This window comes from Nothoprocta perdicaria, unplaced genomic scaffold, assembly GCF_003342845.1.
Source record: "Nothoprocta perdicaria isolate Ctin4 unplaced genomic scaffold, notPer1 scaffold_176, whole genome shotgun sequence".
Lineage (NCBI taxonomy): Eukaryota > Metazoa > Chordata > Aves > Tinamiformes > Tinamidae > Nothoprocta > Nothoprocta perdicaria.
Window position 1 is genome coordinate 1,221,386 of NW_020454938.1, and position 23,788 is coordinate 1,245,173.

At 42.6% G+C, this 23,788-nt stretch overlaps 1 long non-coding RNA gene across 2 annotated transcripts in view; it reads right to left on the reverse strand.

Annotated features, from left to right (window-relative positions):
* The window catches only part of LOC112944812, a 32,132-nt gene extending 8,424 nt beyond the window's left edge, over positions 1-23,708 (reverse strand). The window contains exons 1-2 of one of the 2 annotated variants that reach the window (XR_003248843.1): positions 23,572-23,708; positions 411-573 (exon numbers count right to left, since the gene is read on the reverse strand). This is a non-coding gene — a long non-coding RNA (uncharacterized LOC112944812). The remainder of the gene's footprint in view (positions 1-410; positions 574-23,571) is intronic. The other variant, XR_003248844.1, reaches the window with a different exon arrangement.
* Positions 23,709-23,788: the final 80 nt, after the last annotated feature.

The window sequence follows — 23,788 nt, forward strand, 5'->3', positions numbered from 1 at the left end:
ATAAAGAAAAAACTCAAGCAAGCTTAAACCGTTCGCCAGCTCAGAAACACAACTCTGTGGTTTTAAAAGGCCAAGATCTGCTTCTCTTTCCAGATTCCAGGGTTTTAATGCCAAAGGGACCATTACAGCTTCTGACCACCTGAAAATCAGTCATCATCAAATGTCAGCCAGCTATTCCTGTCCTTGGAGTTAGTTCAAGAGATGGTAAAGCCACTACTGCCTAACTAGCTTGTTCCAAAAGCCATTTACTCTCATTAGTATGTTTCTACGAGGAATCAAAGAGCAGTCAGAGAGTCCTTACAGATCAGGTGCAAGTCAATAGGTGGAAAGGTGACAGAATATGCTTACGAGACATTGACATGACTGCTGTACAAAATACGTTTTTTTAAGCTCCCTGGACTATGTCTTACCTGAAAGCAGATGCACAGAAAATCCTTAAGGAAGTCCCTTTCTTGCACTTTCCTGCCTGGTCCAGAGGTAAGCAATAGTGGTAAGATCTTGCAAAAGCCTCATCCTCTTGCGGTTGCTCATCAGCATTTTAGGCCCAAGTTTGGGGAAGCTTCCAACTTTTATCTGAAGCAAAACAGACTTCCATACTTCTGGCTTAATAAGACAATCATTAATAACAATAGCAAAATCAGATTTATAAGTTTTTTTTATGCGTTTTAATAACATAAAAGCAGGATCATGCTGGTCAAACCACTGCAGTTACATGAGAAAAGAATTTGGTCCATTATTCAATTATCCTTCAATGCACTCCTGTGGTCAAGGTAATATATTACTATTATCTCCACTTCTCTGTTATTCCCACTGCAGACATTAATTCCAAGAACATGAATCATTTATTATCAAGGGTCCCGGTCCTGTAACAGGATGTGCTGGCAGAGAACCCGATGTCCACACCAAATTTCACTGCCCTGAATAAAACTCATCATCCGTCATTAGAACAATGGTTGCAAAGCACCGTTACCTCCTGTTGTGTCCACCCAATTGCAAAAATGTCTGCAATATTTAAGCTGGCAATAATCAACAAAGAACATGTTTGCATTTACTGTAACTGGGGCACATTTAATCGCCCACTGAGGTTTCCAGCACATCCGCCCTCATCCACACAAAAAGGGAAAAGCAAAACACTGGCAATAGTTAGTAGCAAAACAGAAGTGGTGACATTAACTAAGCAGAATAAACGCACAAGGAATGCATTTCACTCCCTCGCCCACCAGTCAATCCAGTTGACTCTAATTTTAAGGTAACTGGAGTATTTTTTCTTTTCAAATAGCTGCTGAACCATGATCCCCTCATGCCCACTATCTTAGTGACGTTTGATGAACCCATATTAACTTTTTATTTTGCATCAGAAATATGGTTCAAGGACCACCTCTAAATTATTWCTGTTTACTGCTTGCCTCAGTTGTGGAAGGGTCTTAGCTGGACTTCATCTATGGGAGTGCTATTTGGCCTCCTTTTGAGGGAAATTAAACTGGAAGATGCGCTCCAGGAGCRCTTAACGCTCTCTGACTGTTAATGKGCATTCAATTTGCAAGGGAAACTCTTTGAATCACACACKGGGTGGACACCAGGTCCCCAGCAACAACTGCTCTGCTCTACAGTCCACGCTATTTGCTAATGCAGAAAATTCCACCGTCTTACACCCTTGCCCTGCAGCTGCCTCCGGTAAAAGCAATATCGCCCAAACAAGTCAACTTGATCCCATTACTGCTGCAGCGTGGTTAACCTAGACATCTGCCCACCGTGAGACACAGCAACACTCCAGCTCTACTCAAGATTGGTCTCCAAGCTGCTATTAGGTAGCCCAGGAACCTTAGCTGCAAGCACAGAAACTCACTACRAAATAATTCTGCAGGGTAGTTAAACTGCAAAAGCAAATAATAATAGCAAGCAATGCAGGGATGTCATATATTTTATTCATTAGCATTGCTAACCTGGAAAATGTTGCTCTCCCTGTGATGAATCTTACTCATTATAGTTTGAATATAGGAGAACATATTCAGAATGTTGTGTCAAACATACAAGTACATACTATATATCCCAAATAACAGGGAAAATGGCCAATTTTGAAATATTTTTAAAAAGAGGGTTTTTATATTGCCACATATATTTTACACAGCTGTTCAATACATTTTCTGAAGTACACAGTATATCAAGTATATAGAAAACCTTTCCCCTTCTTTACTATGCTCCACCTTCTTTATGGGATACACTAGCTAGATGAATGTTCCTGGTAAAAGACATGGGGATGATAGATCCATGATGAGATAGATCCCCGGAGGTCCCTCACTAGAGGTCCCTGGAGCTGCAGCATTTGCAGGCCTGTCAGGTTTTGCAACTAGTTACAAATTGCTTCTGACAGAGCCATTATAATATATATTTTTTCTCATTCTTGCTAGAAACTGGTCCTCTTAGCAGAATGAGAAACAAAGCAAGCAGCCTTCCCCTGTATTTCCTTTGAAGACTTGTTCATTTACATGCAGTTGCTGTTTAGATCTCATGGTTTGCTCGAGACCCTGGGGTCTGCTCTGTTCCATGATTAAGAAAAGCACAAGGCCAGCCTCAGTTATGATGACCAGCTCAGTAGATCACTCCATAGTGAACAAGGACACGTTTTGCTTCTGTCATTTCAATTTCTTCCTCATTAACTCCCATGCGACTGAACCCATGGAGAGATACAGTTCTGCAGTGGCCAGGTCACCTCAATGGAAATCCTACACCTAGACATTGGTCCCAGCTCTGTCACTAAAGTGCTGTATGAATTTTGAGTCAGCTCTTTAATACTTCCATTGTGAGAAGCTCTTTCTTCTCACACTAATGAAGGCCGCTGTCGTTCAGAGTGGATCCACCACTACTTCAAAATAAACTATTCCATGAAATGAGTATACTTCATCTCTCCTGAGGGAAATAACAATTCACTTTAGAAAGTAAAGCACATATGTATGCATATATCTCTACATATGTACACAAAACCCCTAGAAGGCAGAAGAATCTAAGTCCTTACAAGTAAAACAGCCAAGAAGGGAAGCATGAGGCTTCAGAATGCTTGGTATCACCTTTGAAGTGATTCGCTCCTCCTGTGGCTTTCTCAAGAGATAATCTACAGAAATGCAAACAAAAAACTAGTCTAACACAAATCATAAAACAATATTCATTTCTCCCCAGCAATACAGCATCTTAGACTTGCTTTGCTAGTGTGATACTGAGATAGCACCACCTACCACCTACCCTTTGGGTTCATCACCAAGAACTACTGCCTAAAGACCATGAGAATCCTTTCTTTGCTGATGAGCAGAATGGATGCCAACATGTGAAYGTAGAAAATCAAGAAAACGTTTGGTTCATACCTCCTTTTACTAAACTTTTCACTCACATCAAGTCAMCTGCCGCAGGACACAAGAATTAAGAACTTGCTCTGTCAACATGCTCTATGAATGGTACAGCTGAGAGGAACAACCACCACAACATGAATAAGTGCAAGAAACAGAAAAAGAAAGCAAAATAAATATAAGAAAATCACATTAAAGCAACAGCCAACAGTAAAATAAGAAAAAGAAAGCTTTTTTTTCCATTGCTCTTGTAAAAAATAAATAATGCCAGTTGGAATAAAGATCAAGTTTTCCATTTATACTTTCCATGGCTTCTTTTTTCAATGAATAAGAGAAATAAAACATGGAAGATGACACGCTTCCTTGTGAATCTAACTGAGTATTTCCAACAGAGGGATTTTATGCCATTGCCTTAATGGATTTCCCCTTTGCAGTTGCTCCTGCAGATAGTAATAACCTCCTTTGGATATTTCACAAGGCAGCAGACAGAATAACTTATGTGCTAGAGATGCACAAATCCATAAGCAAACAAACAACGAACCAAGGGAAGTTTGGGCTGAAGAAAAACAAACCAAGCCTAGAAGTGACAATTGGAAATCTGTTTTCTAGCATTTTACAAAATGCTGATAAAGATACTGAAACACAGGATTTGTTCTGGCTTACAAAAGAGAAGATTTTATTAAGAAGAAGGAAAATAGATTTGTCATAGAACAGAGAAATCCATTCTTAAAGACACACACATATTTAAAATCAGCCATAACCCCTCAATAGTACAGGGAACATGAGAAACAGAAGCCTCTTAATTTCTTCCTTCATCATATTCTGTTTTTTTAAGCCAMGGCTATAAAATGGGGTCTGAGTAGACAAAGTACCATGGATCTGAGGAAAGAGAATGAACTGAAACAAAAGCAAACTACGCACTGTGAATGAAAAACAAGGGCATTTGTTTTAAGCAGAAAATGAACTTATTTCATATTAACCTTCTGCCAAAATCTGAYGGCAATAAGCGACTTTCTTATTTGTTTGCTTGTCTGTTTCAGTTAACTCTGAATAAAGATCTAGCAGATTGAGCCCTTCATTATAAAATCCCTGTGCAAAGGGCAATGGATCAGATTATGATCTTGCTTATGGCTGCGTAAATMTCAAGTAGCGCCGTTATAATCATATTGCTATAAATATTTACAGTTCATTGTAAACATTTGAAGCCTCATACTGGGATCAGGGTTTATATTATGTGTGTACTATAGAGTGTACCAAATGTATTTTAAATATTGGAAACATATATTTTGTTATTTTAAAAAATCTCTCCATGGGCTTTACATTTACCACTGTGAACRTTACTTTTTTGTATATTGTAAATCTGCTTCTATCCGTGAAGGCTCAGAATAATCAAAGTGGACTAGTTAACTACTTAYTTCATACATGAGATTTGAAAGGGATGTGCTGCAAGTCTTCTTTGATGAAAACACCTGGCAGGATGTGCTTTGTGTCAGTGGGCCTTGCTCTTGAAACACCCCAAAATTCAAACCAAGATGGTAAGGATTTAGCTGATCCTGGCCTCCTTTTTTTTTTTTTTTTTTTGTGTGTGTGTGTGTGTGTGTGTGTGTGTGCACGTGTGTGTGTGTGCGCCAGCACTTTCGATGCAAGACAGCAATTGTATTCATCCTGATACCAATTGTAAAATCGGCTTAAAGGAAGTTGAAAGGAAGAAAAAGATAGGTATGTGTTATCATGTAAAGGGATATGACCCATGCAGTACTACACATTCTAGATGGCATCTCAACAATGCCACTGAATGGGGAATCSCATGCAAAGATGGGTGCATTCCAATTAGATCCTGCAACCTGGGAGATGTTTGAGAGAGTGGAATAAAATACATTGTTGGCAGTGATCTACTGAGAATCTTGCCATCCACAGTTCCTTCATGTCCCAAACATGATGCGCACATTTCAAAGCACACATTTTTACTTGATAATTATTTAACAAGATGGGGAATGGAGTAAGCAAACACTGGCTTGAGGAGGAACATTCATTTTCCAAGAGCGTCCTGAGAGATCTTTCACTGAGGGGAGCCTCAGCAATTACTTGCAAATTCTGTGTCGGACACATCTCTCTAATTCAAGAGCCTGGGAGACAACGCGCGGTAGCGCTAGGAAGGTTGTAGGTAGCRATAATCAGATAATGAACATCACAGTGGTGAATCTGCAGGCAGAAATTACACAGCTGCTTGCCTGAGATTTGAAATGCAAATTATTTTGCAGATTACTCAATGAACTCTGGATCCCTTTTAGTGCTTTGCTTTGGTAGTGTTGGGATGATTTCTCATTTGATTCATGACCTTTGTCAGATGTTTGGATTTGCCTTGGTGATGAGGATTTTGGCTGGGAGATGTTGAATGCAATGTACTTTCAAGTTGCAGGGGATTTGAGGATAAAGAACAGAGAAACAAAGTTCAACAGTCAACGTGTATTATATCAGTGCTATTGTTCAGGCCTTATAAGCAGATATCTAAATTGCAGGATCTGACTACATATTAATACTCTTAGTATTAAGCTCTCTTAGAGGTGTTATAGGCTTAAGTATAAAGTATAAGATTAGTTATTAGGATTAAAGTCRTATTGTTTGATTAAAAGGCAAAATAATTTTTAACATCTACAGATTAGGCCAGCCACCTGCTTTATAATACCATGAAAGATATTGAATAATAATTCAAGTTTTGTACTGATCTATGCCTAACACATCACAATATGCATTGGGAAGTGAGATGGTTGAGCTCTGGAACAAGGACCTGCCTAAATCCAAGTTCCATCCATCTGGAAAGGCCCTTGATTCACTCTGTGCTACAAGGCGACACTGAGTATATGACGAGCCTGGCTGCTGACCCSCAGTACTGGTTTTTGTACTGCTATCCTAAAGGAAAAACATCAACAGGTCCATGCGAGAACCTCGGTCTCTGAGCACTTTCTGAAAGAGCATTAAGATGTCTTCATAAATACAGAAATTGGATGTACCATCCTAACCGTGCTGAGTAGTACTGCATTCCCTGAGTATTCCAGTCGATATTATTATTGGCATGAATCAAAGTGACAGGATCTGCCTCTTATCTCTACTCACTTAAAGTGAACACTTTGTATGTGTATCTCCAATACAGTTGGGTAGTATATTCAGTAATAGCGATAGAGAGAGAGTTCTTAAGTACAAACATGCACCAAGAGATATTTTTGATGCAGGAGCTAACACTGATTCACACGGCTTTTATCCTTCCCTCCTGCTGGGCGGGCAAAGGGTTATTCAGATTTACTATATTCTACAATATTCTCTTTCAGAACTCTTCTCCCTTGCACCCAAGATTTCCTCATTCTCTTCCTCCAAAGCTGCAAGCACGTTACAAACCTGACTGCATGCAACCTTTGATTTTSAAATACTAATAATCTCAATCCTAAATGTTTTTATTGAACATATATTTATCAAATAGAATTATTCTCTTTCTGATAGCTGTTGCCCTGACTTCCTACTAGTCCTAAGCCATGAGTCCTTCACCTGTTTGTTAGTAGATGGAGAAGTTTCTTTTCACTGAACACTATTTTGATATTATACTCTGSTCATCACCATCCCTCTGAATTGTGAAGACAAATCTTAGATGCCTTGCGATTAGATAGATGCAATTAGATTTCACAGCTATTAAGTTTTATCAGTTAACGCTTGTGTAGATACTTTGGAATAAAGGAGGCATAAGATATGCAGAGATTTCTTGTTATGTTTCAAAACACGAATGAGAAAAGAAGAGGGTGAGATTATGAAGTAGTATGGTAGGCCTCACAGAACTGATTGCCTTAATGACTTTCCTGTTCTCTACCATCTCAGTTGACACTGAGCCATCTGAGCTCTGCAGAGCTCAGACTTCATTTGGTTCCTCTGACATCTATTTGGTGTCTGAATGGACSTAGGGATTTCTACAGAGCACAGGTAATTAGTGTTGGAGGACTGTGATTATCTCTGTGTACCACTCCTTACCATTTGACACAATTCCACGGAATAATCCTTCCCTTGAACAAACCTGGTTGAGATAGCATCTCCTAAGAGGCTGTTTCATAGCGTGAGGAGAACTTCAGCTTTCCACCATCTACGAACACTAGATCCCTTTTCTTCTTCCATTCTCATTATCATTTAACAGAGAGCAGAAGAATGGCATATTGAATTGAAAGAAGAAATTCCCCTTGCTCTGTCATTTGCTTCTCATAGGAACAACGTAGGACAACCAACGGCACATCTTCTGCTCTCATTCTATTTTTCCTTTCTATGTCTACCCTGTTTTAATTAAAGTGAGATGAATGATCCGCAAGAAAACAAGTCAAGGGAAACTACACTGAATATACATCTGCATTTTCATTTAATAAAAGTTTAAAAGCTAGGGTATTAAATAAAATTAAACAATTTCCCCTAAACAGAGAGGGAATTAAAATAAAACCCAACAGCAACAACAATGCCGGAAAGATCATGATCAATTAATAATGAGTATTTCATTGCTTTTTGTTTTCCATCAGCTCATGCCCAAAGAAATAATTCAAAGGAGAGGAAGAACTATTAGGATGCTTAGGGAAATACCAACAAAGCCCTAAAAGCTAAGCTTTGAGAGGGAACTGCAGGCAATAGCAGAAGACTGAGGAACATGAGACTGATTAGAGAAGCGGGACAATGTTTTGTTACCACTGCGGTACGATGAATCAAAATGAGGCTAGGGTTGAACATYATGGCTCCAGAATAGCTTTGGAAAGCGACTGAGGAAAACCTGTGTGCAATACTTAGGCTCAGAGAATATTAATTGATACAAGGCTGAATTTAAAAGACAGAAAAAGGAACCATCACTAAGGACTGGAACTTGGGAAGCCATATGGAAAGAGAGACCAGGTAAACAAAAAGCTCACAAACTGTTTTTACAAAAGTCATTCTAATGGGTCAGGAGAGGTAAAACGGGYACTCCTGGCAGAGAGAAATACCCATTAAACCCCTTGGATACTCCTCTTGTTTAGAAAAAAAAAAAGAATAATGTTACACCAATAGTCGGAAAGGGGGCAAGCTTCAACACTTGTCTTTGTACTCAAATGAGAAGCCATTTGTCAAATATTTGCACAGAATAAACCTTAGTTCAAAGCATTTCAATGTATGCTTTGCTTTAAAYGTGGTACTAATCCCACCTCTATTCAGCAGAGCACTTAAAGTCATGCTGTGCTGAACCATATTTCATCTGTCTCTTGAGATTCTGCAATAAAAAAAAAATGTTGTTTTGCATTTCAGCAGCAAACAAAGTGATTCCTCTATATGGTTTGTTTGTAAAACACTTTGTCAACCAAATGGATCTCAAGAAACTGCGTGTTCTTAAAAGGCAAAGACACAAACACAAACCCCACCCTCCTTGTACGTGARTGATAGGGTAGACAAACATTTCAAACTGAGCAAGCTACAATGCAGCTTTCTCTGGGAAAAGAGATGTTGGTTTGCAATAGCATCCAAGTCAGCGGACACCAAGCTCAGTGTTCTGCCATAATGATAATGGTAATAAACAATCTGAAGGTGCTGAAGTAGATGGCATGGAGCTTTTCTCAAGGATCAGGCCCTAGAACCAGCATCTGAGACTGATGAAAATGCCTAGTACTTTTCTCTCTAACTGTTCTTTCAGCACAATTTTGTCTCTCCTGGCTACATTTGAGAGGCACTACTTATCTTTCTGTAGACAAAGACTCATTGTTTAATGCTCCTGAATGCTATGACAACTAGAAGGGTGGTAGGCAAGCTGCAAGTGACAGTAAATGCATTCTCTCTCTTTTTTAATATCCAGTGTGCGTATCTGTAATGCACTGTTCAGCATAATTCTCCAAGGCTGCTTCAACAGACAGCCGGGACAGTCAATCCACTGTCAAAGCAACAGCAGCTCTTGCTCTTCACTCAAGAAGTTTTGGGTTCCCTGTTCCCGTGTTTCATGACGATATTGCGGCATCAGCTGGTGGCACAGGCTGACTGAGAGAAAGGAATAAATTTCCCCATCCAACCAACCCTGCTTTGTTTGTGTCTTGTTCTCTTCTGTAGTCTGGCTTAATGGGTCCATTTAGCCTAACTTCCCTCCCCAGGGAAACATCTCCTGTCCAGTCAGCTGAGTTGGTTTACACTTACATGTACTGAACACCTATTCTTCACAGGATACAGCCAGAACAGAAGGCAGATGTTTCATGAACATCTATCGCGTTTGGGTGGGAAGATTGCAGAAGAACACAATACAAAAAAAAATAAATAAATAAAGCAAATCAGCCCTCTTTCACTTCTGTTTTCAGCACTCATAGGTGAAAACCAGATTGTTTTGGCACTCCCAAATGAAATTCACAGTTGCTGGAGTTAATGAGCGAGGGAACACTTGTTCCCCCTCATTCCTTTCAATTCCACTTACATCATTTAACCTCAGAGAGCACAAATCACCTGCTGCATGAGACACCAGGAATGCCACAGAAACTGCCACGGAGTCCTGCACGAGAAGTGGGGAGTGAAGAGCATCTCTAGGCCGTGCCTCTTGAGTATAGCTTTAATTAAGAAACTTCTTTCTAAATAATTTGTCAGATTGGTTAYGTGAAGGAAAAAACTCCACCTGAGATCCTAGAAACAGGACCTATTTTGAATTATAATTCTTATACTGCCTGAATGCAGCAGAAGCAATAAATGTCCAGAAGGCAAAAGCCTTCCTAAGATAAAAGGGAGCTGGGTGCTCTCTGCTGCTCCTTTGGCACCATGCCTATCTGTATTTGAGAAGAACAGAGCTGAGAGAAAGAGATTCAGCACTGATAAGATGCAGCCGCTCTGTCTCCCGAGCACTGGCAGCCCAGGGCCCTCTGGAAAAGCATCGCTCATCAACAGAGCCCTTCGCCTGCGAGGGAGACAGAGAGGGAATGAGGGTCCAAGCCCGTGACACGTGGGTAAGATGAGTCTGTCTTGTTAAGAGAAGAACTGGAGAAACAAGCAGAGAGAGAAAATGAAGCTGCTACTATCTTTCATTACAGATTTTGAGGGGGTAAAGTTGTTTGAATAGAACAATTTCCAGGAAAACGAAATTTCTGTCTCCAAGAGACCAACCTAGAACTTGCTCTAGGAATTCCCACATCTACTCACTYTTAGATATTCCCACTGGGTTAGAGCCAACAAGTCTTCTCCATTCAGGAAGTTTCTCATTCTCAGTATTTTGTGTCTGTACATATTAAAACATATTGAGGAAGATATATTTTAAGTGCTGACAAACTGGAAAAAAAATCAAAGAAGAGCAAGGGGAAATGAATTATGAGCACCGGAGGGAGTAACTGAGAAGGAAAGATGGGAAGAACTAAATATGCCTGGCTTGGCAGAGAGATGACTAAGCGGGTTGGGGGGAGAAGTGATAAATGTCTACAAATATTTGAAGGGCGTATACACCAAGGAGGCAGAGAGATTCTGCTGTGTGAGCCATACCAGGTGGAGGGATTAGGAGCAAAAGGATGGAATCTGAAAAGGACAAGGAACAACRACAACAAAAACTCACAAAGCAAAAATTTAAGTGAAGACTAGACCAATAAAAATCTCTCTGAAAGGGATATAAACTCATATACTCCAGATTGGGGATGASGAGATTCTCTGAGGTAAAAAGCTCWGTATGAGAGACATGTGGGATGGCTGAGCTAGCCCTCAGATGCACGCAGAGCTAGGAGAAAAAGGTTTGCCTTGATGCTGGAAAAATCAACAGGAGTCTGAGYAGACAACAGGTGTCCTACAGAAACTGTCAATGAGAGAGTTTCAGCCAGGAAGTGAAGGTAGTTGCTGCAGACAACTGAAATCACGGGGGAAAGGTTGTTTTTTGATAATTTAATGACCCTGAATTAGGTTGAGATGCAGAACCTGCTATCCTAACCAGATATCCTCCAGCCATATGGACTCCAGGAAACAGGAGGCTTTGGATCCATCAAGCCTTTAAAAAGGGTGGCTGTGGAAAGTTTGCAAGATAGGGAATTCACAAAAGCACGGGAAATGAAAGGAGGCAGAGAAGGGAGAATGTTGTTATCTGATTGAGCMTCCAATGCGTGGAACTACCTATATCATGCAAACCCCTATCCACAGAATTGTCTGTTTTGCCTGAGAAAGTGGAATGGGTCCAAAGAAATGCAAAAAAGTGTGGTGAGTCCTTCCTTGAGGGTTGCATCGCCAGAGTGATGCAGAGAAACTCCCCCAGGTGTGGATACAAAAAGCCAAGGTCCTGCTCTTTAATCTGGACTTGATTCAAAGTYTGATGGCAAGCAGCAGTCCCAGCTTGTGCTTTCAGGTGCTTCATGTCCCACATACAGGCCTGCAAGGATGAAGTCTTGTGCCAGCTACAGGCAACTCTCTGCAAGCTGCATGATGCTGCTGTGTTTGGTGTGCGGAACTAAATCCACTACAATATTCTTGCTCCATTTGACACCCTGAGGGGGCATGGGATGAAGCAAGAAAAGATTTACAGCAAGGTAAGATCTCATTCTGACTGTATATTCCTCAGACTGAATATCCCACTGAAACAGGGATGCAGGTGAGGCAGTCAACAGGTCATGACAGCTTGTAAGGGAGAGCTTAATTTTGAGGAATGGAGATGGTAGGGGCAGAGGGATTTTTCCATGATTTTCAATATAATAAACACCCCAAAATTCAGACCTAAAGCCAGTTACTGCTTCCAGAAAGCCAAAACTTCTAAGCAGAGGAGGGTTTTAACAAAGTGATTCCAAGCAGAAGTAACCAGCTATCATGAGGTCCTCCTACCCCTCCCTATCAAACACATTCTCATTATGGGTAACAATCAGGTCTCCGAGTCTCTTGTTTGTGAGTCATTCCTAAGACAGAGCAGCTGGGATGGTCTTTACTACGTGTGGAAATGAGTACAAGAGAACCCAAGGCAAACACAGGGAAAGAGATGATAACAGATACATTTTTCTCTGTGCTCTTCCTAAGCACATGATCTTCCTGCTAGTAGAAAGAATGAGAGGTGTCAAGGGAGCTATTGTGCAGCTCCTGCTCCTCTTGTGCTGGATGAAGCATAATGACATGCCTGGGTCTGARCTGTGGCACTGAATTGGGTAAAATAGGCAGCAAGTCTGCTATAGAGGCAGGCAGGTTTKGGACTCATTGGGAAAAGCAGCAGCTACTGTTCCAGACTCAGCTGAGCTGCTTTCCAGGTAAAGTCCCAGGACACCTGGCAGTGGAAGTGTAATGGAAGAGACGGGCTCATCCTCATGAAACAGTACAGATTCCAGCATCCCAGCATGGCTGCAGTACAGTGAGAGAGTACAGTGCTGTTGCAGCTCCTTTTATTAATTAACCAGATGTTTAACTTCAGCATCCTGGCTAAAATCCAGCATGGAGAATTGAATTTCCTTTCTGTACCCAGACTTAATTCAGTATCTTCAGCAAGAGAAGGTAGCCTCCCTTGACATACCCGTAGTGCACTTACTGCAGAGCAGGTGCAGTGTTTCACCCACAGCAAGCTGCATTTCAACAGCAGGTGAGAAACTGCTCTTCAGCCTTCCTGACCCAAACTCTCCTGGACCTCATTGTGCAAACATAAGGCACTATTATCTCTCCTCTCCACATGGAATCACTTTATGGAATTTATTATTATTATTTGGAGCTCAAATTGAATCCCTCTGGTCATGTTCTAGCACTAAGCCTGCTTAGGAAATGCAGGAAGCAGCTAAAGTGGTGAAGAGGTAAAGATTTACGACAGACAGAAGTTTTCTTTTCCAACAACAAACTTCACACACCTAATGCATTTCTGCTGTTCTTGCTACTCTTTACCAGCCATCGAATATGTCTTGGAGACTAACACTAACCATGCTGCAGGCTCTTTCTTTAAATCCTTCTTTATCATAGTTTATACCWTCTAGTTAGCTTCCCTGGGTGATGCTTTCCCCACTTCCTTCTGGTCCCTAAGAGCACCTGTAATTGTCTATACCACAATAAGCATCATCATTTACCAGTTCTCACCCTGTCATTAAGCATCATTCCAGCTTCCTTAACCTTGGCTTCCTCTTTTATGCCTTCCTGGGGAGCCCCCACTCTTTCCCAAATCCTTTCGAATCCACATTAGTGACACCGGTTGACAGCTGCTTTCACCTGCCTCCCGGGCAGACTCGCAGCCTCACCCCTGCCCTCACTTCAGCAACAGCTACAGCTGCAAGATCTTTACAAAGGTATGTCACCCCTTGATGAAAGCGAGGTATCTTTGGTATCATTAGTATTGGTATCTTTCCTTTCAAGGAAGGAAAATAGCAGTGACAACAAGAAGTCCCTCTGAAATTGTCATTTTGAAATCTCCAAATGGCTTTCTAATTGCATGAAATGGCTCTTGATTATTTCCAAGCTGAGATGCAGGAAGGTTCAAGGGGTGAACAGGAGAGGGGAAAGCATGGAAGTCAGCAGCTCAACATGAGCATTGCTGAGGGAACAGGATTAGGGAAGACTAAAAGTCTGAAGGAACAAGTGGGCTGTTGTAGTGGAGTGGGGGACACTGCTTGAGGACATAGATGAGTCTGGCCCAATGGTCTGGCCCTGCCRTCTTCCTAGTGATGCTTGAGCAGCCCAGACAGTAGAGCTAAAAGGAAAACTCAGGAATCTGCTTCTTCTCTATGGACTAATATTTTCAGTTATTCCCCGGTTATAGCAGGACAGTCTCTTTAGTAAGGCACCTTATGGAAGCCCAGAATCTTCATCAAGATTTCACAGCAGAGGTTTCAATCAGGASTTTGCAATTTCTCTCCAAACTGCCTCTCATCCTTCTATCTGATAGCAACCGGTCCCTCCACATCTTCCTCTCACAAAGCAAATGGGGCTGACCCACATTCCTGCACTCCGATGCCGCAGAGAGAGCAGGTGGACAAGCCCTGCAGGGACACCAGCGAGGCCACCCGCGCCCRTGGCTGCAGCTCGCGGCCTGTGGGAAGCAGTGGCCAGCACGAGCCTCACGCTGTGCTCCCATGGTAACTGAAGCGCCACCTTCATCACCCTCCTGTTCCCAGGAGAAAACAATACAAGTTTTCTCATATCTGGGAACCACGAGACCAAAGCTCAGTGGAGGCACAAACATACAACTGAGCAGGAGGCTGCCCGGGATTAAAATCTGTTCAGTCAGATGCATACAGTCCATGCCRTATCTGCTTTGCCTCACTTTGACGCTGAGGACACATGATCAAGTTACTATGGCTGTAGACGTTATCAGATGTTAGCAAAAGAGGCTTCAGCTTCATCCATCCCACCTCACATTTGACAGGACCAATGGGCAATGGCTGTTATCGGCCATTGCTCAGCAGCATATGGTGACTTCTTAAGCCACAGGAATTTTGGAATACAGCAGAATTTGGAGTTGCTCTGCCCAAGGCAGCAGAGAGCTCCATGTGCACCAAGTCCTCTCGTGGAGTCAATGAGCTCCCGCAGCCTCACTGCCCCACGCTATTCTCTGTTGATATCATTGTTCCGAAAAACAAATCCACGCACCAACATTTCCATTAGCAGGAATCTCTATAATCTCCATGGTGAATACTAGCAGCACTTAAATCATTTCCACGCAGATCTGTATATAGAGACATGCCAGAAAATGGAGTCTGGCGACTCATTTCTGGTCACTCTTGGAGCTCTCTGATGTACTCTTGCTGGAGGCATCAGAAGATCTAAGGGTGGAGGAATCATTTCAATCTCTTTTAAATCATCCCTCCCAAGAAGTTGCCTTTGCTACAGAGGAAAAATGCAGAGAGCTACTTCCAGCCTGAGAAATAGGGAGAATTTTAAAATAATGCTTAGAAGAAAAATGTCTGCCTGCAAATGAGGATCATGCCTGTTCTTGAGAGGAAAAGGGAATTGGAAGGGGAATGATAGTGTTGTATAGAGAGTCTTGAATAGGGCAGAAGTGATTTCAGTACTCCACAGTACCCATATCCCCATCCTGAACCATGACTCGGACAAGCTRCAATACTTAGACAATCTGGTATCATTAAGTTGTCTTACAAGCCAGGGAAGACCAAGGAGAAAATATCCTTTGTCAGAAGAAAAAARCCACTCATGGGTAGATGGTGGGGTATGGCTAAAGAACCCCAAGATTCAAAGTACTTGTGATGTTGCTATTAATCTTCAGGTTTGTTTTGTTTAATTCCTGAGAAGTGTAGCTGGCCCAGAAATGCCACSCTCACATTTGATTTACACCTGTAACTGGGACAAACAACTTAGCTAAGAGACTGCCCGTATCTGCAGCAATTTCTTCCTCCCTAAAGGCCAGACAGAAACTACATGCAGATGGTATTTCATGAGAGAGATAAATAGAAGCTGCTTATAAACATTCACATGTGCTTTTTTAGGGAAAAAAAAAAAGAGATAAAGATTAAGGATGACAAAGATCCATTTTCTCCACAAGGATCTTTAACTATCCCAGCTGAAAAGAGGATAAGGCTTTTGGATCATTTTTTAAAAGGCAGATAGGTGCTGCCCTGCATTAGCTTTGACAGGAGGCAGATGGATCCATGGAGGTTATGAGGACATAACTTACTACAGAGGACAGCCTAGAGAAAAGTCCAAAGGCCAAAGCCCTGGACTTTTATCCCGAAGAGTTTCCTCCTAGTTTCCTAACTGATTTGTYGCACCACGTTGCTCAAGTCACTCAAGACATTTTACATCTTTGCTCTACCTTCAGKAAGCCCTTTAAGAGCAAGAGATGAATGCTCCAGTCATGTTTCCACTGTCCATACCACAGCTCTGGGAAGAGGAGGGGTATGAGTCCTAAAGCTTACTATTTCTTTACTGACTAATCCAAGCTAGCAACCAGCTATGACATTTAATACACATGTAAATACTTGAAGATCCATTAAGCTTTGGTCTAGTGTCCTGTTATTTCACCCATAAGCTCGAAAACAGAAAAGTAACTTCAAGGTTAGGCGACGCAGAGTAGTCCATTAGCTTATAAGAGCTCGAGATCGCAAATAAAATTTTGGATAGTCTTAATTAAATATAACAGTGTGCTCATTCATGCCTTGATGAGTGCATTTCTCCAAGCATCCTGGCAAGGTAACTGCACAGTTTTCTCCTCTTCCCCTCTGGAGTGGCCAACTGGGGGTCAGGCTCTAATGAGGGAGATGTGCTGCCTCTTTGCTCGCTCCCGCGACTGGCTGCCCATTTAGAGGCTGCCAGGTAGCTGGACTGTGCCAGGCAGGTTTTTGCAAGCATGTGAAAATTAACAAATCTCACTCTGAGCTGGAAAGGGCAGATAATTGAGAGAATTAAAAAAAAAAAAAAAAAAAAAAGAGAAGGAAAAAAAAAAGGAAGAAAGACCAGGGAGATGAGCCAAAAGAAAACACTTCAAAGGCCCATAGCCTGCAGCCCTCATTAATGACAACAACAAAAAGAAGATGGTGCCCTTACATTTTAATCAAAGGCAATTATTTTTTTGAAAAGGTATTATCACTCTGGAGTGCAGGAGCAGGCCTGGTTCTGGTCTCCTACCCACTGAGGCATCAGCATGGCCTGCTCGCAAACAAAAGCRAGGCTTTCCTAGGCCCTCTTGACTCTGCCTGTGAAAGGCAGGAAAAGAAAGGATGAGAGGGCACATGCTTCAAGAGAAATGCCTCTGAGAGAGAAGACTGAAAGCTACAGGAAACCAAAGAATTAGAAACATGGCTCCCATCTAAGTCCCAACCTTCACTTTCTGGCTTCCRTTTGATATCGCACGTAGGACATTAACTTGAAACCCAAAGCCAAGTGGATCAGCCCTAGACAGAGCTACACAGCACTGGGGCAGTCACATAAGTGACACTAGTGACTAAAAATATATAGGTGCAGGCACGTGTTGGTGTGACAGCGAGGCTGGAGGAGCAAGTGGAAGAATGAAAGAAAGAGTACACTGAATGAAAGAAAGAGTAGGATAGCACATATATTGACCAGCGATGAGTGAATAGTCTTTGATTTATTTTAATGGAGAAGTTAAGAGTGCTCTCCATCTCGTAAGTTTATATCAATAGATGGCAGTTCTGAGGACAGGCTGAACTCTGCAGAAGAAAGGGTCTTGCCTCTAGTCTCTTCCCTCTTCTCTTCCTTCTGTTGAAGGAAGAAGTTCTTGCCCYGCTGCTGAGGCAGGACCGAGTACACACTCACAGCCAGGGGCCAAGTGGTCTGCACAGGAAGACTCAGTGGAGAGAAATCAGCTGTGTGTTCCCTTGGAATCCGAGTGCTGGGATCTATGTTCCCCAGGGTGCTTTGGGGAATGAAGGAAAGAAGGAAGGTGAGGGGAAAGAGAAGCAGAAGCTCAACTCTGTTTTGATTTTCTCTGGTAATAAATTAGGCAGGACTCCAGCGAGCTGAGCTCAATTTGGGCAGCAGAAAATCTCAGTGAGGAAGAACAGGGTCCTCAGAACGTTACTCAGTAAAAAGAAATCTCCTCACAAAACACCATGTAATTGTTCCAATTTCTTTAAGAGAAGACAATGAAAAAGGGAAAAGAATTTACAAAGTCTGCCAAAAAAACACAAACAATTATTTGTGAAACACTGACTTATGTAAATAAGTTTACATGTTTTTTCAAGGCAGTTCCATCTGCAGCAAGMGCCTGTGACTCCACAAACTATCCATCACTTCAGGAGCCCAGAAAAAATGGAAGCAGCTGGATCTAGAATAAAACTGTGAACCTACGGAGGTGTGTGTTCAAGGAGCAAGGCAATGAGAAGAGAACTCATAACYGGGCAGAAGGGTCCTAACTTTGGGGAGGGGGGGAGGATTTCAGATATACAGACTATGCAAGATGGTAGGGTAAAGATTTCTGATAACACAGAAACTGCAGGATTACTGGAGTCTAGACACTTTCTGTAAACAAAACTCTTGGACTGCTGCAGTTTTAAGTACTTACGAAAAGCCAGTTCTATAGAAACATCTCTGCCTGCTCCAAAATGTTTAGACTTCACAGTGTAAAATGCCAGTCTAATGTTGCACAAAATCAGAGAAAAACGGGCACCACGTTCTCCTCAGATTAGTACTGAGCAAAGCAAAACATCTAGCTTGAAACAGAACATTCTTTTGCAGCCCAAATCCCATTTTTGCTAAATTTCACAGGAAGTTTGTTAATCTCTTGCTCCTCATGTCCTCACTGAGACAGATATATTTTTTTCTCTGTGTGTAGGCACACATGAATACATGAAAATATTCCACCGGTGCTAGATGCTGGAAATATTTAGGAGTTTGGCAACATGTGTTAGCACTCTGGCCACACAGGATTTACTCCATGAGGTCAAGCTGTTTCATTTAACTTTCAACAGCGACAAAATCGAGTAAGAAATACTGTGCCTGAAAACTTACCAGCTTTCAGTTTTAACAACTGGCAGAATAAAGCTATTGCCTCCTCTTGCAAACTTAGCTTCTCTAATATCCTCAGACCATCAGGGCTACAAGAGCTCTATACCAAGGGCTTGATAATTCTGACAAGGTKCCAGGGCAGCTGTTCAGTGCTGCACAGGAGAATGATTTCTCTCCTGATCCCTCTGGATATTTAACCAAGCCGCACCTCTGCGCCATTGAAGGTTTGCTCACAGCTAGCTGTGCAAGGAAGAATTCAGYGACCTTCAGGATATTAATAGATCCAAAGTGTCTTTGCTCCTGGGGAGYGGGCAAGGGACTCGTCACCATTTATGAACTGCAATTATTCTCCCACTCGGCAGAAAGGACTTAGCGGGGTAGATCCTATGACAATTACCAGGACATGAGCAGTGGCCGTGACCTGGGCATTTCTAACCGGGCCAGACAGGAGCGAGTGTCCTGGTGTTCCGCTGCCTCCTTCCCTCCGTCTCCGTGTCTCCGAGTGATGCTGAGCCTCCCATCCATGGCGTGGGGTTGCCAAGCAACATTTGTAGTGTCCCTCAGTGGGCAGCYGGGTACCGCTCTGTGGCAGCTGAGACTTTGAAGATAAGTGTTTGTTGTGAAGAATGGAATAACCTTCCCTTTCTCTTTCTCCCTCCTCTCTTCCTACTTGATGAGGTGAAAAATGAATCATTCTGAATATGACAGATCAAACCCTGCACACAGTCGCTCTAGGGTAAATCTCATTGAAAATTGTCTTTGGGGAATGAATTCACAGCTAGATGCCAAGGACTGGATATGCATATGCTGCACACACATCCAGCATCCAGCTAACGTTCCCACAGCACACACGGTGGAGGAAGCRGCCAGAACTGGTCAAATCATAGATAGAATTATTGGCAAATAATTTATTCAACTACAGTCAGGAAAGAATAAACGTTATCCATCATCCTCTCAAATATGACTCAACCAATTCCTGTAAATAACGTAGCTAAAGCCTCTTGCTCCGAGCTGTGAACTCTAAGATTTAAATTCTTATTTAATTCTAGGGCTATTTCCCTCCTGTTATTATGTTCAGCAGTGTGCTGCTGCTGTCCGTGTGCCAATGAYACAAGGTTAGAAGGCTTACACAGTTCAAAATGTTCTCTCCGCATCAGTAAAGCCAAAAGCACAAAGCAGCCCTCACACCCGAGAGCAGGCCGGCCATCTGGCGCAGAGGCTGCMGCGCGCGCTCCGCACCCTGGGCCCCTGGCATCTGCCCACCGGCCACSGGGGATGTCTCTGCTGTGATCCTGGGCTCCTTTGGGGCCCTTTTGGACCCAAACYGCCAGCACTGACTGCGTTCAGCTCTGGAGGGGTAGCTGATCCTGGTGGGGAAGCAGAACCCTGCATGGGAGAGGCTGTAGATGAGGTGRGCACATGCTGAGGTGTGTTGACATACAGGTGTGTGAGGGAGTAAAATAAATGCAAAAATCAGTGTATTTTCTCTGGTACAATCCCAGGTGTTTAAGCAAAATAATGCCCTACATGTATGATTTGGATACTATTGGGGGGTGGGATTAAAGCTAGCTGTCCAGCCCAAGCTGCTTTTCTAGCTTCTCACAACAATTAATGGAAAAAGCATCTCCACAAAGAATCCTTTCCATGAAACTTAGATACTTCTCCTTGGGAAAGGATATAGACCCTCTCTATAATGACTCGCTCTGTATAATTTGGACTAGATACTTAAATTTCAGAAGGCTTAATTTACTGGAAACAAAGCCCAGCCTTTATGATTTATTTTCCAACCAGTGTACACCTATCTTAACAGTGGTTTCATATATGCTATATTTCCTTAGCTCCTTAAAAAAAAAAGTCATGTCAGACAGTATTGAAAGCCTTCCTAAAGTAAAAACATGCATTCCTTCTGCCTTATCCTGTAAACTAGAGAGTCAATAAAGGAAGGAAATTAAATCACTTTTACAAATCCATGTCATGTTTTTTGCTGTTCTCTTATCCTATAGCTGCTAATGAATTGATTGTTTCATAATTTGTTGAGGTTTCTCTCCAGGCATTTGCCTTAGGTGGCTGATCTACAGTTTTCTGGGTTCTCCTGTCCCCCCCTCTCCACAAATACCCTGTTTGCCCTTCTCTAGACTGTAGAACCCTCCCAAAACAAAATAAACTCTTGAAGTCCATTCCTAACTGTTCAAAGATTGCATTGGCTGGGAATTCCCTTGGGTTCAACAATTTGAGTTCCCTTATATTCAGTGTAAATATTCTTTAATTTGCACCCCTTTGTTCTGGCCCCGTCCCATCCCTGCTGTTGCTATGTAACTAGTAGCAACTGTTTTGGTGGTAGGTGAATTTTAAAAGGCAACAACTATTCCAACCCTCTGCATGACCTCTTATGTGTTTTACTTTTGTGGTATAAAATGCATGCTTTAATTCCTTTTAACATAATTATAGGATTTCTTTCTCTTGCATTGCATGYTCCCAGTCACAAACAACTCATTGGGGGCCAAGACTTTTCTGATTCCATCTACACCTGCCTTGTCTCATTCTGCTATGTTCCTCACCACAGTCTTCTGCTTCAACTTTTTAAGCCATTCTTTTTGAGGCATAATGAGTTCCTCGTACACTTTTAGTTATATTACATTTCCTCCATTCTTGTCCTTGCCTCAGGATATCTTGCAGCTCTGCTCTAGTCTCTATCTGTCAATGCTTGTTGGCCTAATTCTTCTTTCCTTGACCCAACCTATCAATTCCCTAATGCTTCACAGTCAATTAATCTTAATTCTGCTGTTTCGACTTTCTCTTTTCCATATGTCTGGGAAGCCGATTAATTTATAGCTTGGTATTATGTATTAAGGTTTTACATTTTTCCTGTTTAGCCCTTACACTGCCGGACTTGTGCAGAGAGCTTCCAGTTGTTTACCAGGCAAATCCATTATTCTCCCAAGTCTCTCTTCTTCACCATTATTAAATGTCCCATTTTCCCAGCTCTCCCACCAATACATTGGTTCATTCTTGGAAGACCATCCTGTTGTCAAAGGATACAAAGCCTTTCTGCCTGCCCTGTGTGCTCACCTCAAAGACTTGCCCACCCCATCTGTGCCACCTTCTGCATAAACCAAAGGAAACACAATTGCCCCAGGAAGGAGGCAGAAATGATCACAGAGATTCACAGTATTTTCCCGTTTCAGCAATAACAGATACACAGAGAAAGCTCCTTGGGGTAAGGATGGAATTTGAATGACCATGCTCAGAACTAATATCAGGATGCAATTCCTCTCCTACCCGCCTTCTAAGAAGATTTCATGTATCAAATTCTGGTCATTTAAGCCTCATGGTGATCCCTTTCACCAGTAAACAGTATTAGTAGCCCCATTTTATAGATGAGGAAGCAAACATACAAAAGCTAAGTAGCTTTTTGAGGACTTTTTCTTTTGGCAAGGTTGGGGAACTACTTCAGATGTGCACTCAAACTGCCAGGGCACACACCAAAAACCATTCACACCGACTTAGCCATGCACTTGGAAGCACATTTAGCAGCAAGGAGGCAAGAGAGAGGGTTGWGAGTGCAATTGCACCAGCTGGTGAGGATTCAGCAGGACCCAGCCTTGGTGCCCAGAGCTCAGTTAGCCCAAGGTAACCGAGGAAACTGTTTTCTGGGACTGGAATTATTTCCAGGGAATCCAATGCATGGTTGTTTAAGTGGTAGATTTGTCTTCCTCTCTTGCTGGTCTCTGTGTGGCTACAAACAGCTCAATCARTGGCTAACAAAGCTCATGAGGCCAATAACCGCCTTGCCATCTTGTTACAGGCCCTCACAGAGCAGGACACTTCTTTCTGCCTCCTCCTTCCTCTATCACTCCCTCCTTTTCATCTCTTTCATTTCTCTCCATTCCACTCTTTAAAGTGTAATAAAAGCACGGAAAATAGCCACACACTGCTGCACCAACAATAATATGCCACGGATCCTCCAAAACCTGAGAAAATGAGTCCACAGAGAGGAAACCAAAGGCCAGCAATGGCACAGGCTTGAACATCAYGAAAAGCACTCTCAAAATACAGCACTGAACACACAATGCGGCGCTGAGGATACAGACTTGGCTGCCGTTTATGGAGTGGGGAATACAGTGGCAGATTTATTCTATAGCAGAGAGAGTTGTTTCTTGGTAGTGTTAATACTGACACACTACCAGGGGATGGAAAAAGCGAATACAAACAGGAACAATTCTCCCATTGCTCTGCCTGTCTCCTCCAAGTGCCCCCTATTCCTGTTCCTCTCTGTTCTCTTTATCTATTTCCTGACACTGTGAACCCTCCTTCCTCTCTCCTGATTTAGTTCTTGTTCCCCCTTTAATTTTGCCTTCCCTTTCACCCTTTCCTGCTGTGATTGCTTGGTCTGAGTCTCTAGTTCTCCAAGCTTTTGCCTGGTGTCTGCARAGACTTCTGCCTCTCAGCCCAGCTGGCTGTCCTGCCCAGCTAACCGTACGAGAGCTGTCACACACCGGCCTGTCCTGCTCTCCCTGCARTCAGCGTGGAAACTTCCACTGCACTCACCGGTGTGAGGACAAGGCCACGGGACAGGCCAGGCTGATTAACAACTAGCTAACAGAGACTGTTTAAGTTATCCATCATTGTTAAAAGAGAAACAGTCTAAAAAAGCATCACCATTACTGTACCTCATTGAGGYGGTGAGTAGTGATGACAAGAGCCACGCTCCTTCACAAGCAGCAACTCTCAGCTGGCAGTAGCTGAGATCAGTACGGAACAAACACTTACATTATTTTACACCCATTTCTTTCCCTCCCCATTCCTCACCCTACAGTGAGGAATCTGAGCCCTGTTCCCATGCTACGCAGTGACCGAGGCCGGGAGCTGAGGCTACCTGACTTGTCCAAGCACACGCAGGGAATCTGGGCAGAGCAGGAAACACAATCCGAGTCCTGAGCCAGCTGCCAGGCAGTCACCCACTCACACTTTCTGCCTCTAAGTGACAGATGGGGGCAATCATCTTGTTCAAGGACAGATAAGACAGCAGAAATCACCAGCACCTGCCTGCCTGCTCCAAGGCAGAGGGGAGCAAGCAGTGGAGAGGAGCTGCT